The sequence below is a fragment of the Leiobunum rupestre genome, chromosome 4, assembly GCF_980474605.1.
Source record: "Leiobunum rupestre chromosome 4, qqLeiRupe1.1.hap1, whole genome shotgun sequence".
Taxonomy (NCBI): domain Eukaryota; kingdom Metazoa; phylum Arthropoda; class Arachnida; order Opiliones; family Sclerosomatidae; genus Leiobunum; species Leiobunum rupestre.
Genome location: NC_143387.1, coordinates 20,167,555 through 20,184,101, shown reverse-complemented (window position 1 = coordinate 20,184,101; position 16,547 = coordinate 20,167,555).

Sequence of the window (16,547 nt, the reverse complement as noted above, 5' to 3'; positions counted from 1 at the left end):
CGGTCAAGAAGGTAATCACTGAAGATATAGAGATAGTTGGTACTGAATTAAGAAGATTTAGGGAGGTCGAATCCATGGGCATTAAGGAATCTGAAATGGAAAACTATGTCTCGGAAGAATTAGTAAATAAATTCGAGAATATAACCGTAATGAAGAATGGTCGTTATGAAGTAAAAATCCCTTGGAAGGCAACCGCCATGGATCTCCCCAACAATTGGAATTTGGCGATAGGACATTTGATAAGTTTTCTAAAATGACTGTTGGGTAATATTCATCTACTAGAAGAATACCAAAAGATTTTCTCGGACAACGCCAAAAATAGGATAATCGAAGAGGTATCCGTCTCTGATTTAAAAAAGGTGAACAAGGTTTTCTACATGCGACACCCCCGTTGTCAAGGAAGAACGCTTAACCCTTCAAGGTGAGAAAAGTCTTTAACGCTTCAGCGAAGGATAATGGTCAAGCGTCGTTAAACGAATATTTGGAAGCGGGAACTAATCTCAACCCTGAGTTGTGTGAGATCTTAATTAAATTCAGGACGTACAAGGTAGCGATAACAGCCGATGTTCAACAAGCCTTTCTTCCGATTGAGAAAAAAGAGACTGCGTTCGTTTCATCTCTATTGATGGAAACTATGACCCACGGCAATACCCAAAATACAAGGGCTGGCGATTCAAAAGAGTTTCCCTTATGGTTTTTCGCAGCCCATTTCTTCTCGCCGCGACGATCCGTCTTCACGCCAAACGGTATGAAAGCGAATATCCCAAAACATGCCGTAAGTTTTCGAACAAAATGTACGTCGACGATCTTACCACGGGAGTGGAATATGACGAAAGTGCTAGAAAAACTATGGTAGGAACTAAAGAAATCCCAAAGAACGCTGGAATTCCAAACTAACTCACCAGCTATTAGAAACGAGCTAAGCTGCGATTCCTCTCAGCACGAAAAAACAGTATTTAAGAATCACGACGGTAATAAGGTGCTGGGTTTATCTTGGTCCCCCAAAACCAACAATTTATCATTCGAAGTCGATGGTCTTCTAAAGTTCTTAGTGACATTTGACAATACTAAACGCAGTCTCCTGAGCGCGACAGCTCGCATCTATGATCCGATAGGATTTATAACCCCGTACACCATAAGGGTAAAGGTCATTTTTCAAGAACTGTGGAGACAAGGAGTGGATTGGGACTCGGAGATTCCTGACGGCTTGGCTATTTTGTGGACAATTTGGAGTTCTCAACTATCAAGACTACCAGAAATTCAAATACCAAGACACTTGTTTGACTTGGCTAGAGACCAAGACATAACAAACAACTCCACATAGTTTGTGACTGCCGCGAGAGTGCCTTTGGAAGCGTGACGTACATTCTGAATGATGGGACAATCAACACGTCATTCGTGTCGTCGAAATCAAGAGTTACTCCTGCAAAACCAATTGCTCTCCCTAGGCTAGAGCTCTTAGGGGCTTTAACAGGAGCTAGATTGAGTGATAGACTAAGGTGCCCATTGAAGATAGAAAAGGGAAGAGTTGGATGCGTCGGAGGAAATATTCGACTAAAATGGTTCAAGGAAAAGTGTTTCTTGAAGAACTGAAACAATTAAAAAAGGAAGAGTCTGTCAAAACCGCCTCAGTCGCTGAGTTAGACCCCTTCTTATCCGAAAGGGATATTAAGAATTGGAGGAAGACTTCAGAAGTCAACTTTTTCTAATGATGTCAAACATCCCATCCTCCTACCGTAGGGACGTAAATATTCGGAATTACAAGGCAATGATTAACATCAAAGGGTTCTGCACAATGGCGTTTCAGAAACATTGACCCAGATAAGGGAAAAGTACTGGTTTATCAAAGGTCGACAATTGGCAAAAAATGCGTTACCCGATGTTGGATTTGTAGGCGATGGAAGGTGAAGCATTGTATTGCAAAGTCCGCGCCACTATCCAGTGACAGAGTGACAGAAACTAAGACATTCTGCTGGCTTATATTGGTCAGAGAAGACTCAGAAACAACGAAAACATACGTCTTTTTACTAACCTGCGCCACCACTCGCGCTATTCACCTGGAACTAGTGAATAGTCTAGCTACTGAAAAGTTCCTCCTGGCATTCAGGCGGTTTATCTCAAAGAGAGGGCTTCCTAGCGTTATCTATTCGGATAATGCGAAGACGTTCAAAAGAGCGGAAAAGGAATTGGCAGCATTGCGGAGTTGCACAAAAAAATGAAACAGTGAAGAATTTCTTCGCTAATTAAAGGGGCTCCAAAGTTCAGTGGCTAAATGTGTATAAAGTCAGTAAAGTGCGAAATTTACGGTTGACTCTGCCCGCCTCTGCCAAGGCCGAGTGAGGGGTTGAAAAGCATGCTCAATTTTCTTTTTTTTTGCCACCGAACTTTTTAGCCCCTTTAACGTATTAAATGGAAATACATAGTGGAACGTTGGCCGTGGTGGGGAGGGTTTTACGAGAGACTCGTTCGATCGGTGATGTTTCTTCTCAAGAATGTCATCGGTCGCTGTGGAAAATCTCGCGCGTCACGGAAGTAAAGGTGGGATGCGACGGCATTGTGTGGTCATGCGAGCTGAATCTTGGTACGGGCGGTTCGACCGAAGATCAGTCAATCAGCTGTGCAAGATGAAGTTATCATAAAGAACATTTTTGTAATGAACTGTTGTACCTAGTTCATGGTGGGGAGTCTGTCGTAAGGCGACAATAAATGGCAGTAGCTCTGCAGCTTTGAGATAACCTTTTACCGGACAGGTCAGCATTTCGACACATTTTGCAATAAGGGGCAATAAGCCCTAACAATTTACCCATAGAGTAACCCACTCACATAGAGTAGAAGCCTATCAGCGAAACGAATTTTTTGTACGAAAAACTAGTAACTAGGGTCAAATAATGAGGACTAAAAGACGATTTTTGAGATACAAAAGAGTTTGAGCTCTGGGCACTACGATTTATTTGTTACACTGAAAAGTTTGAGTTTTACTCTTATATAAAAGAGAAAGGAGCGTTATTATTTTCAAACAAAACAACAGCACCATGCTACCATCTATTAGAGGTGTCAACGAACCGAGCCAGTTCCTGAGGGCTCGAAACTCCGCCCGGCTCAATGTGAATCGAAGCGAGTCGAGCTAGCAGTAAACAAGTCGAGTGTCGAATCGAGCTAAAAATTATCGAACCGAGTTTTAGAGCTCACTCGTTAACCAGCGGAAAACGAGCCGAGTCGTGAGCTGAGCCAAAGTCATATCGAGCGAGCAACGAGTCGATCTAGTTTCTTGACGAGAAAATCGAACTACGAGCTAAGAAATTGAGCGCTAAAACGAGCCGAGTCTGCTCGCTTGAAAATTGTTATAAGTCGAGTTTTTTCGTGAGTGGTTCATGAGTTAGCTCGCTATTTAATAGCTCCAACATTTTTGTAAGGTTAAAGGAACGTATATTGGAACAACTTTATAAAAATTTAACTTAGGTTGATATCATTTGGTATTATATCTTCGGAATCAGGGGCGTTGTTTTGGGGGTGTACCAAATGGTTGCTCAGCGATAATCATGAATGGTGATGAATGTATGAAACATTTTTACAGCTAGCCTTAATTTTGAACCAAAGACAATAAACAGTTTTAAAAAATGTGGCTTCCTGGAGGACTAAATTAAATTTATACATTTCATTAGTTTAGCTAAGGCTGGACTGCATGTTACGTAAAGGTGCGGTGTAAAGTTGCCTTAGTCGGACGTAGGGTTCCTAGTTCTGAACTAGGTTGGCAAACTGTTTCTTGAGAAAAGGCGCGAGGAGCCATCGCCCTCTTGCCCTAAGCGTCAGTCTGGCCCTGAGTTAAGCGGCCTTATTTGCCGAATCTGAACAGAATAAAGAACTCCAACCACCGTTTATCCTAAATCGATTTATATAGCAATTCTTGGTTGCCTGAAGCTTGTTAAAATATTTTTAAATATTATTAAAATGATCGTATTGAACTAGTTTCGATTTTGAACCAAAAAAACACTAGTTTATTGTAAAAATTATATTTAGGCATCGGCAATTCTTCCTGATTTTACTTTAAAAATGGCAACTTAATGTCTAACTTCTTTCTATTTTTAATTTTCGGTGGATTTTTACCTTGCCTTATTTCATTTAACTGTCTTTTTACTCGGACTGCATTTGCACTGATTTGAGGTTCAAAATAATAGTACTTTATTTGTAAGTAACTACATGCTGAAATAGCGTAAGCGCTTTAATCAGGGCCATCACCATTCTGAAACATTCGGTTGGCTCTGATAAACAGCGCGAACAAGAAAAACCAGGCAATAACCGAAGAGACAACTACGTTAGGTAATAATACGCGGTGTACCGGCCGATAGAACTTCAAGGTCACTCTCTTTTTTACTTATTCGCGTTTTTATAAACGAAGAGCCAGTAACGTCTCACTACTCTGTACTCAGTTTTATTTTAAAGTATTTTTGAATTCGGCTGACAATAATTAGCAGTATAAAAATTAGTTTACCTTACATTTAGGTGTTTAAGTGTTTATTTATTTTCACGAACTCGCTCGGTTCAATGAGCGATGCCCGAATCGAACCGAGCAATTTTACTCGGAAACCGTTTCGAGCGAGTTATATTTTGAGCGAGCCATAGACGAGACGAGTCTTAAACGAACCAAGCTATACTTGGGTCGAGCGCAACTCAAATAAGGATCGGCGAGCTAAAACGTCACCCGAGCCGAACTCGAGGCGAGTCAGTTTTAATCGAGCCTATGTCGAAGCGAGCCATAAATGAGCTGAGCGCGTATCGAGTCGGGACATTTTCGAGCCAAGCTAGAAAACTCGACTCATCTCGCTCATTGACACCTCTACCATGTATTATGATAACTTCAAGCGCGAAATTTAAACTTTGTATTTCTACATTTTTTTGCCTCACCGCAGGATGTGGGAAACGTTTCTGATGGTTTATATAAGCTTTCCATAAGGTTTTTTAAAGGGCCACCCCGGCGTTTGCAAAAATCTGGGTGAAAAATACCTCGATCTGGCCAGTCATATTGTGGGAATTTTACAGTCATATTTTCAGAGGTCGTGCGGGAAATTGCGAACATTAAACGCCGGTGTCTCTCTTTCAATGCTTCACAATTTTAACGTATATCTTTATAATAGTAGTTTCCAAAACTGGAAGCGTAATTATTTACTCTAAATAGAATTTGAGGTGTGAGTGTAGGGAGCGGTGGATTGAAGGGCTTGCCACCACCCTTCAAAGAAAATTAACCAGTCACTTTTTGACTTAAGCCTGTGTGGTGCCTTGGGTATTTGCTTAGCTAGCTGAAAATTTATTGTAGAGAATCTGATAAATTTCACTAAAATATTTCACATCTATCTTTATTTATCCAAATTGAGATATCTTGATCAAGTATACTGTTACGTGGAATTCTGAACATTCCTAGGTCCAAAGATGTCCGCGGTCTGGGTGCTGGTCGTTTAGAAGCCGTAGTTCTGGGGAATTGGTGCTTGTCTGGCCAGGAAGTGCCGATTCTCCGCTCGGCCGTGGCATATTTCCATCTAGTTTTGGCTCTCCAGAATTCCATTTTATCTCCCTTAGCCCACCGTCGTTAATTTAATTTTACTGTAAATAAACGTTTGCCAATGTTTTCAGTTTCATTTGTATTTTATCTATTGTTCGACCATTTTGAAATGTTAAAGCTCTCTTTCCCTTAGCAACAAAATTGTTAGTAATATATGAATGGAAAACCTTTGAAAGATGTTCGAGGGTTAAAAATAGACTCGCGCAGAGATTTGAAGTTTCTCGATCGAGGCGCGCGCTTTTTAAAAACGGGCTCGTGTTTTAAAAAAGAATTAGGCACGGTTGTGATTTTGATTGAGAAGAAAAGTAAACTATTTTCGTTAAACCACGAATGAAACGAAACTCGAAAGGGAGAGGGGTTGGAGGAGTTTAAAGAGGCAGTAGACTCTACCAGAGCTCAAGTAAAGCCGTCATCTCCGCCGCCACACTGCCATCATTTCACCAAGTACCAACGGCCATCATGGTGCAGCACAACACTCCAGCACGATACTTAAAGTATCATAGAGGCTTCAACCGGTTCGTGTACAGCAGCGTTCTTCAAAACCTGAGTATATAATTGTTTAAAGACAAACAAAAGGAAACTATATTCCCAACGGAACTCTTAGTCAGCACATCTCGCCTAACGAGAGTGCGTTGTAGTTTTATTATAAATAATTAGTTCAACCCGCTTAACGGGTTTGTTACATGTATACGTTTTAGTTTTTAGTAGGTGCACCGTAGTCTTAGCTTAGTTTTGTAGTTTATTTTACAAGTGTCATAAAATCAAACTTTCATTGGCAACCTTTTAACCTTTCTAATATTTAATCATACCCCTAGGCAAAGTTTTAATTAAGATTTTAAGTTTAACGTTGGCCCCAATAGTGAAAGCCAAACGTGTACCCGGATTTATCGTAGGTTGTAGCGTGGGATCATTCCTTCGTGTCCGGTTAGGACATTCCAGAATTAAATTAAATTTGGGTTTCTCTATTAGCTCATAGTGTAAGTTACAATTTTTATTAATTATACTTCGTATAAACGCAGCATCGCTTCAAAAACGGGGGCTCAGCCGGGATTTTATTGCTTATTAGCGTTGAAACCTTAGCTGCCGATAATTTTCAAGTCATTAGTATATCCATCGAAGCCTTAATAAAATTTGTTATGGGTTAGGGGACGTCTCGATACTTCCAGGTAGCCCGAATGTTTGCTTGGCCACATTTTATTCTAGTAAATTTTGTTTAGTCCGTAGGTCCAAATTGGTTGGAATTCCTTCGTGTTCCTATCTGGTTTTTGGAGTAGAACTGTCTTTTTACTCTATTTGCCATTTATCTTTCGATCGTTTGCTGTGACTCTTATCTCTCAATCAGTTTTCGTTTTTCGAGATTGTTTTGCGTTGCAGCCACCCTCTAATACCCACTTAATTTTTGTCTATGAGTCTTAGCTCATACTAAGTATACGAATAGATTAAGGGAAGAGCGACTTCAACGCCGTAATAGTCTAAAAGAAAGAAATTTACTTGGGCTAACCATTAAAAAGGTTAGCAATCCGGAATCTATAATGCCTCTTACCCGTAGATCTGTTGTGTCCCATAACAATTCTCCTGTCAGAACAGATAGGGGAGACCAAATCAACCAGAATCAGCAAAATTTAAATATGATTAGTCTCTTCGGAGCCACGGATGGCTCTGGTACCAGTGTTGGTGTAAGTGCTCAGTCACCGTTGTTGTTACCGTTAACTCCCATCTAAACCACAGCACGGTAGCTAACCCCATTTCTTCCATTGCCACTAGTACACCTACAAATACTACGCGTCCAAATGGTATCGTCACCGCTCCTACAGTGGTTAATATCCCTACCGATACTTTAACACAAATAATGAAACAATTGAATCCGCTTTCGGCGAATCAAGTCTTGCTGCAACAAGAGTTGGCCCAAATGCGTTCTGTCCCTGCCACATCGCAGCCCCCAAATTAGCAGCGCTATCTACACTTTGCCTCTTAATCCAGCGTTGCCCACTTTCGGCTTTAGTTCGGTACCGGTTAATAGAAGCGTTTCTCAAGGTCCAACGATGACCTCTCGCAATCAGATTTATCACCCTTTTCAAACGTAAACGCATGGCATGCCAAATGCTACTCAAAACATTCCACAACCAAATTTAAATTACAATCAAGGGCCGACTAATCCGATTTCTTCTTTAGCTCAGATTTCGGCGTTAAGCAACCAATATTTTACCCCATTACAGATGCAGACGTCAGTTATGCCACAAAATCTAACTCAACCTTTTGCTCAAACTAGCACGTTTAACGTAGGGTCTGTTAGCACGCAAACAACTACAACCCCAAGTGGTTCTGCAGCTGGAAGCGTAACTAGCTTAACCCTCTCACAGTTTAGTAACCCAATGCCATACCCCACTCATCCGTATCATCAGCCGATTCCATTTATGTATTCAGCCCCTCTTACCGCGCCTAGCTTCTCTGGGAAGCCAACCGAAGCGGGGCCCAAGGAATTCTTACGTAAAGCTAAACAAATGCGTCTAACCAATAACGTCCCTGAAATTATTTTTGTACAGCAATGGTTACCTGGTCTCCTATCTGGGCCCGCCTTCGATTGGTTTACCCAACAACCCCGTTTTCTATCTTGGGAGGAATTTTAAAATTCATTGCGCGCCCGATTTGAAAGAAGAGGGAATGATGACCATTTAAAGGACAAAATTAGCGAGCGCATGCAGAGACCGCAAGAAACCGTAAATGAATATTTAGAGCAACTGTAAAAACTATTCGTGCAGTTAATAATCCCTCTGTCAGAACGAGAACAAATTCGGGCAGTTCATAGGAATTTGCGTAACGAATTAAAAGTTTACCTCGCCACGAAAAGATTTGAAACCCTGCGTGAATTAATCGACGATGCACTTAGTGTAGAGCGATATTCGAATAAGCTTAAGAAAAATGGGTCAGACAGCTCCAGCGACAGAAATAAAGAAAATTCATTACGTAGTGGTAATTGGTCCCAAAATGGAAATCGCAATTTTAGTCGCCCAAGTAATGAATCTGGTAATAGGAACGTCAACCTTGGTAGCAAAACCTATGGTAACAATAACAGTAGAACAACCAACGGTGGTAGTAATGGGAAAAATAATAGTTCTTGTCAATCTGGAAATTATCAGGGAAAAGGTACATGGAACCCAACTTGTCACCACTGCGGTGTAACTGGTCATATTCGACCACAATGTCCCGATCTTAATAAAACCGGATCCAACTCCGGAAATGGGTCAGCGGGAACTCCCACGAGGGTAGGGAGTACTCCCGCAAAACCATAAAATCTACCTCGAGCAGCACGGAACCCAAAAGCGCCTCACTTTTTAAACTATCTGGCGTAACCCAGGACTATTTAGACATTTTTTTATCAATGGTTCCGTGTCTAGCGATAATTGATCCTGGGTCAAACCATACCTTAATTCATAGTGACCTAAAGGAAACTTTAGAATCTTTAGGTTTCCCAACAACAGATACTAATTTAGCCCTTAAACTTCGGGTGCAGTAACTGTACCGTTTTGTCTTCCTGGGAAACAAGTGAGTTTCCCAGCTGTCTATGTCCCAAATTTAACTCAGTCCTGTATATTAGGTAAGGACATTTTGCAGCATACCGGAATGATAGTAGACCATCGCTTAGGTAATTTTAGTTGGAATAATAGTTGCCCAGAAAATTTTTCATTTAGAAAAATTCCTTTGTCTTCCAAAAACAGTTGTTTTGAATTATCAGGGCTAGATGCATATTCCTATTGTGAAGCAGATTCTTCTCCTTTTAGTTGTTTTAATTTGTCGAGACTGGAAGATTATATAGACGAAGAATTGATTACGGAAGCATTAAAGAAAACTGATTTAGACCCCGAGGAATTAACTAAATTAGAGATTATAGTCAAGAAATATAAACCTATTTTCTCCATGATACCAGGACGCATGAGAGGGGTAGAACACTATATATAAGTAACTACCGATACGCCTATATCATCTCACCCTTATAGGTTCTCCTCAGTTAAACGTAAGATCATCGACGAGACAATTGAAGAGATGATAAAGCTTGACCTCATAGAGCCCTCCTGTGGTCCCTGGGCCAGTCCCCAGTGCTTCTTGTTCGTAAGAAGGACGGAACATGGCGACTAGTCATTGGCTATCGCAAACCAAATGGTGTTACTGTACGAGATGTACACCCGTTGCCCAGAATAGAGGATCTTCTCGAATCTATACATAGGCCTAAATACATTACAACCCTAGATATGAGGGCAGGCTATTGGCAGGTAACACTTCATGAAAAGCATAGAGATTACGCAGCATTCGTTACGCACCGCGGCCTATTTAGACCTAAGTGCTAATGTTCGGCTTAACGAACGCGCCTTCAACGTTTCAGCGAATGGTTAACTCGTTATTTGGAGATTTATCCGATAGAGGCGTATGCGCCTATCTTGACGATTTGATAGTGGCGTCAGGCGATTTCAAAAGTCACATCGAAACGTTAGAAGAAGTTTTTAACCGACTTATGAAAACCGGACTTACAGTCAAGGCGTCAAAGACGCAATTTTGCATGCATGAATGTCGTATCATAGGCCACATCGTTTCTAACTCAGGCATACAAGTTGATCCGGAGAAAACCGCCGTTATGCAAAAAATCCAACCCCTAAAAATGTCAAGGAACTAAGACGCTTTCATGGCATGGCGTCATACTATAGGCGCTTCATTAAAGATTTTCCAAAATTGCAGCAACACTAACCGCCCTTTTCCATAATGATACACGTTGGGAATGGGGTCCTGAGCAGGAAACGGCGTTTAATACACTTAAAGACGCGCTGTCCCGCGCTCCCATCTTAAGTACACCTGACTACAACCAAAAATGTACCGTTCATTGTGACGCGTCAAGCCTCGGACTTGGCGCCGTTTTAAGCCAGTCTCTAGGATGCCAAAATGGGGTCATTCAATACGCAAGTCGTTCCCTGTCCGAAGCTGAAAAGAAATATTCCTTATTTAGAAGGCACCCATTTTGAGTTATTCACCGATAATAGTGCCATCCGCTGGTTGCATAAAGCGCTCGATCCTACTGGTAAATTTGCGAGGTGGAATGCCCGTTTGCAAGCATTCGATTTCACCATTCACCACCTTCCAGGGAAAACCAATATCGTAGCCGACGCCTTATCTCGAATTGAGAAAGTTCCTGTAGACACTACCGGTCAGATATCCACTTTAATGTCAATTGACCCACCACCACCTTTAGTTAAATTTGACAATAACGAAATTATTGCTGCTCAACGCGCTGACCCTCAAATGGGTCCGCTTATTGCTTATTTCGAGGATAATATTTTAGCCTCAGAAAATATTTTGAAAGATTGGGTAAAGAAGTTCGCCCCACTTTGCGATATAAGAGGTAAAATTTTATTTAAAGGCATAGGCCAGCGAGATATTTCAGGATGGGATAACTTCAAAATTTGGGTCCCACAATCACTTAGAGCCCGCATCCTGTACCTTATTCACGACATTCCTTCTAGCGGACATTTTGGAGTCAAGAAAACCACTAAACGCGTACAAAGCCTATACACATGGGAAGGACTCACTTTGGACGTCGTAAATTACTGCCGGTCCTGTAGCATATGCCAGTCTCATAAGCCATCTAATCAAGTCCCGCCAGGACTTATGAAGCCCAGCGACATACCCGAGCCGTGGGATGTCATTTCTCTTGACTTAAAAGGGCCCTATCCTCGTTCAAAAAGAGGCTTCAGATATGTGTTAGTTATTCAAGACCATTTGACAAAATGGGTTGAAATTTTTCCTTTGCGCAACGCCACCGCCGCGCCAATAATAAGACATTTGGTAGACGACGTTTTCGCAAGGTTTGGCTTACCGTCGGTAATTGTAAGCAGAGATCGGCGGGCTCAGTCCGAGAGCTATTTTTGGGCGCGAGCTCGACTCTTCGGGAAAAAAGATAAGAGCGCGAGTGCGAGCTCCACTCTTCGGGGAAAAAGAGAAGAGCGCGAGCGCGGGCTCCATCCTTTGGGAAAAAAGAGAAGAGCGCGAGCACGAGCTCAGCCGCTAAGAATAAAAGAGAATAGCGCGAGCACGAAATCAGCCTCTGAAAAAAAAGAGAAGACCACGAGCTTCAGCTTCTGAGATAAAAGAGAAGAGCTCGAGCGTGAGCTTCAGCGCCGCCCTTAGAGAGCGAAATTTAAAACAATTGATTCCCGCCTTTCTTCACGAATCACATCACGTGGTGCTTTTTCTGAATGTGAATTTCCCAATATCTATCGGTCTCTGAGAGAGGGCGCTTCTCATTACGATCAGACCGCGAGCTCTAGCTCTTCCTTTTAAAAGAGCAAGAGCACGGGCTACCCCTCTTGTACTAAAAGAGAAAAGCGCGAGCGCGGGCTCACCCTCTTGTACTAAAAGAGAAAAGCGCGAGCGCGGGCTCACCCTCTTGTACTAATAGATATGAGCGCGAGCGTGGGCTCGCCCTCTTGTACTAAAAGAGATGAGCGCGAGCGTGGGCTCGCCCTCTTGTACTAAAAGAGAAGAGCGCGAGCGTGGGCTCGCCCTCTTGTACTAAAAGAGAAGAGCGCGAGCGTGGGCTCGCCCTCTTGTACTAAAAGAGATGAGCGCGAGCGTGGGCTCGCCCTCTTGTACTAAAAGAGAAGAGCGCGAGCGTGGGCTCGCCCTCTTGTACTAAAAGAGAAGAGCGCGAGCGTGGGCTCGCCCTCTTGTACTAAAAGAGATGAGCGCGAGCGTGGGCTCGCCCTCTTGTACTAAAAGAGAAGAGCGCGAGCGTGGGCTCGCCCTCTTGTACTAAAAGAGAAAAGCGCGAGCGCGGGCTCACCCTCTTGTACTAATAGATATGAGCGCGAGCGTGGGCTCGCCCTCTTGTACTAAAAGAGATGAGCGCGAGCGTGGGCTCGCCCTCTTGTACTAAAAGAGAAGAGCGCGAGCGTGGGCTCGCCCTCTTGTACTAAAAGAGAAGAGCGCGAGCGTGGGCTCGCCCTCTTGTACTAAAAGAGATGAGCGCGAGCGTGGGCTCGCCCTCTTGTACTAAAAGAGAAGAGCGCGAGCGTGGGCTCGCCCTCTTGTACTAAAAGAGAAGAGCGCGAGCGTGGGCTCGCCCTCTTGTACTAAAAGAGATGAGCGCGAGCGTGGGCTCGCCCTCTTGTACTAAAAGAGAAGAGCGCGAGCGTGGGCTCGCCCTCTTGTACTAAAAGAGATGAGCGCGAGCGTGGGCTCGCCCTCTTGTACTAAAAGAGAAGAGCACGAGCGTGGGCTCGCCCTCTTGTACTAAAAGAGAAGAGCGCGAGCGTGGACTCGCCCTCTTGTACTAAAAGAGATGAGCGTGAGCGCGGGCTCTAACTACTCACTGTGAAAGAGAAGAGTGCGAGCTTGGAAATTTGGTTTTTGCCTATCTCTGATTGTAAGTGATAATGGCAAACAATTCGTGAGCTCACTCTTTACTTCAGCTTGTAAAAGTCTACAAGCTACGCCCAGAAACAATTCTGTTTATACCCCACAATCAAATCCCACCGACAGGTCCAATGGGACCATAGGAACAATGATAGCTTCCTTCGTTGGTAGTGACCATCAAAACTGGGACCGTGCTTTGGCCCAATATGCCATGTCCATAAGGACAGCTGTGCAAGCTTCAACGGGTTTCACCCCACTTACTTAAAGGGGAAATAAAAACTGCCGCCACAGTCTTAGAAGAGAAAGAATTTTGTATCGATGATATATCGTCGCGGGTTTATGGCTTGTCCATTCGGGACAAAGTTAGGGACGCGTATAAATCTGCCCGAGAACCAATTAAGAAAGCCCAAGCCACGCAAAAAGAACAATATGATAATTGTCATCGTTACGTAGCACTTGAGGAGGGCGAGTTGGTCCTCAGGAAGGCGCATTATGTTTCAAGCGCCGCGGAAAATTTTTCAGCGAAGTTAGCCCCAAGGTGTATTGGTCCGTTTCGTATCTCGCAAAAACCCTCAAAACTAACCTATAGACTTGAAACTTTAAATAAAAAGCAATTGTCAGGTACTTTTCATCTTCTGCTCCAAATACTTTTACTGGACGACGATTAAGGCCAAGGGATCCCAATACAGGGCGGGTTAGGCGTTAGGCTACTTAACGTCCTTTCTACTACCCTCCAATTTATTTTATTGTCGACATTTTGTTATAAATTTGGATTCTGCATTAGTCTGGGGAGGGTTTCCCTATAATCCTTTTGTGCGCACTGTAAATATTGAGACGTCCCTGTACATAGATTTTTTTATTATTATTCAACAATAATCTATGTTATCTTCGCCTAGTGTTGTTTTTTTCCCCCTTTAATACAGTCTCATGAGGACCTGAGACATTAGCCGGGGGAGGGTTGTAACGTGGAATTCTTGACATTCCTAAGTTCAAAGATGTCCGCGGTCGTATCGGACTTCTGTTTCTGGGTGCTGGTCCCTTAGAAGCCGTAGTTCTGGGAAATTGTTGCTTGTCTGGCCAGGAAATGCCGATTCTCCGCTCGGCCGTGGCATATTTCCATCTAGTTTTGGCTCTCCAGAATTCCATTTTATCTCCCTTAGCCCACCGTCGTTAATTTAATTTTACTGTAAATAAACGTTTGCCAATGTTTTCAGTTTCATTTGTATTTTATCTATTGTTCGACCATTTTGAAATGTTAAAGCTCTCTTTCCCTTAGCAACAAAATTGTTAGTAATATATGAATGGAAAACCTTTGAAAGATGTTCGAGGGTTAAAAATAGATTCGCGCAGAGATTTGAAGTTTCTCGATCGAGGCGCGCGCTTTTTAAAAACGGGCTCGTGTTTTAAAAAAGAATTAGGCACGGTTGTGATTTTGATTGAGAAGAAAAGTAAACTATTTTCGTTAAACCACGAATGAAACGAAACTCGAAAGGGAGAGGGGTTGGAGGAGTTTAAAGAGGCAGTAGACTCTACCAGAGCTCAAGTAAAGCCGTCATCTCCGCCGCCACACTGCCATCATTTCACCAAGTACCAACGGCCATCATGGTGCAGCACAACACTCCAGCACGATACTTAAAGTATCATAGAGGCTTCAACCGGTTGGTGTACAGCAGCGTTCTTCAAAACCTGAGTATATAATTGTTTAAAGACAAACAAAAGGAAACTATATTCCCAACGGAACTCTTAGTCAGCACATCTCGCCTAACGAGAGTGCGTTGTAGTTTTATTATAAATAATTAGTTCAACCCGCTTAACGGGTTTGTTACATGTATACGTTTTAGTTTTTAGTAGTAAGGCACAAGTAGTTAATAATCTAGGTGCACCGTAGTCTTAGCTTAGTTTTGTAGTTTATTTTACAAGTGTCATAAAATCAAACTTTAATTGGCAACCTTTTAACCTTTCTAATATTTAATCATACCCCTAGGCAAAGTTTTAATTAAGATTTTAAGTTTAACGTTGGCCCCAATAGTGAAAGCCAAACGTGTACCCGGATTTATCATAGGTTGTAGCGTGGGATCATTCCTTCGTGTCCGGATAGGACATTCCAGAATTAAATTAATTTGGGGTTTCTCTATTAGCTCATAGTGTAAGTTACAATTTTTATTAATTATATTTCGTATAAGCTCAGCATCGCTTCAATACTAATATAGAGGTTTACCGATTGGTGTGAGAGATTGGGCTACTGGAAACGAACGCCACTCAAAAGGGGCCCCCATAAATGTTTCACGAAATTCGGCAAATAAATGTTTATATACTTCCCCAAATTCAACCCAATCTAGTTGCCCTTTCTAAGGTTGCAAATGAGTATAGAGTGCCAGCAGCTTGAAACCCTGCGACGTCACCAATTTTAAACGTCTATTGAGAAAAAACGCGAGTTTTCATGACAACCATTACGGAAGCTACGGCTGTGACGTCACTAACTGTTAAAAACGCATAAACTGCTAGCACTCTATAGCGACCCATCAAAGGCGCTTGCAGACAGTTTATTTGGTTTTGTAACGAGAAACTCTCAGAAAGCTTCGCGACAAGTATCTGATCAACTAAGTAAGCGTTGCATTACATAGGAAGCCCTTCGACTAACAGAAGAAACCTGAAGTTTTCAAGGATTTCTGGATTTAAAAGTAGAGTGAAGTGATCATAATTGAGATAATGACTATGAATTTTTTAGAGAGTTTGCCCTTTTTTAAAAAACAAAGAACTCTAATAATGCACTTTGTACAATTGTAATATATTTAACACCATTATGGATAACTCAAGCGACTGAATTGAACTCCTTGACCTGGTCGCGAGCAACCACAACGCACCTGAACTTGTATAAGACTATATCCAGTACAGCGTGGTGTCCATACTATAAACGCAACTTCTTTGTAGTGCGGACATTTGGTGCCCTGGTGGACACTGTTGTTCTGTTCCAGTTACGTTATCAGAACCGGGAAAATAATTATAATTCATCAGATGGCTTTAAAAGTCGCTTGATGACTTAGGCCTATGGTGGTGCCTTGGGTATTAGCCTAGCTGATTATTATTATTATTATTATTATTTTTATATCACATTATCTACATTTACGCTCAGATGTTATCAAATCCGTTGTTATGGGTGAAAATGCAAACCAGATTCGTGATTTTACAAATCCACTGATTAAATTCATTTCTAAAGTTTATTATAAAATATCAAAATATCATATATACAGGGTGTCCACCAACAATAAAAGATCCAGAGCTAATAATTGAAAATCTTGATCTCTTTTTTATTTATGACCTTTTTGTTTTTGGTGTTTATTTTCTCAGCTTCCTATTGGTCAATTTACATTCAGAGTCGCTGGAACATAAAATGGGATGGCGCACACATTTCTAATTGAAAATAGTCACTAAACGGTTCTCGAGATAGTTTTTGAATGACCTAGAGGACATGGTTTAAGGTCATTGAGTTTGGAATCATCTAATGACCCCCTGCGCGTTATGCGATCTGAAAATATCAAATTCCTACGAAGAAAAGCTTTTCAATTATTAGCTCTGGATCGTTTTTAATGTACAC